Genomic DNA, 740 nt, shown 5'->3' with positions numbered 1-740 from the left:
CCTCATCCTATCCTCATCCTATCCTCATCCTCATGCTCATCCTCATCCCCATCGTCATCCTCACCCTCATCCTCATCCCCATCCTCATCCTCTTCCTCATCCTTATCATCACCCTATTCTCATCCCATCCACATCCTCATCCTTATCCTCATTCTCATCCTCTTCCTCATCCACTTCCTCATCCTCATCCTATCCTCATCCTTGTCCTCGTCCACATCCTATGCTCATCCTCATTCTCGTCCTAATCCTATCCTCATCCTCATCGTATCCTCTTGCTCTTCCTCAACCTATCCTCATCCTCATTCTCGACCTCATCCTATCCTTATCCTACACTCATCCTATTCTCATCTTATCCTCATCCTCATCCTCATCCTATCCTTATCCCCATCCTCATCCCCATCCTCATCCTCACCCTCATCCTCGTCATCATCCTCGTCCTCATCCTCGTCCTCATCCTTCTCCTCCTCCTCATCCTCATCCTTATACTTATCCTCATCCACATCCTATCCTCATCCGCATCTTCATCCTATCCTAATCCTCATCCTCATCCTATCCTCATCCTCATCCTCATCCTCACCCCCATCCTCATCCTCACCCTCATCCTCATCCTCATACTATCTATCCTCATCCTCTTCCTCATCCTATCCTTATCCTCATCCTCTTCCTCCTGCTCATCCTCATCCTCATCCTATCCACCTCCTATTCTCCTCGTCCTCATTATATCCTCATCCTCGTCCTCA

This window comes from Lupinus angustifolius, chromosome LG11, assembly GCF_001865875.1.
Source record: "Lupinus angustifolius cultivar Tanjil chromosome LG11, LupAngTanjil_v1.0, whole genome shotgun sequence".
NCBI lineage: Eukaryota > Viridiplantae > Streptophyta > Magnoliopsida > Fabales > Fabaceae > Lupinus > Lupinus angustifolius.
This window is presented reverse-complemented; position numbering follows the sequence as displayed.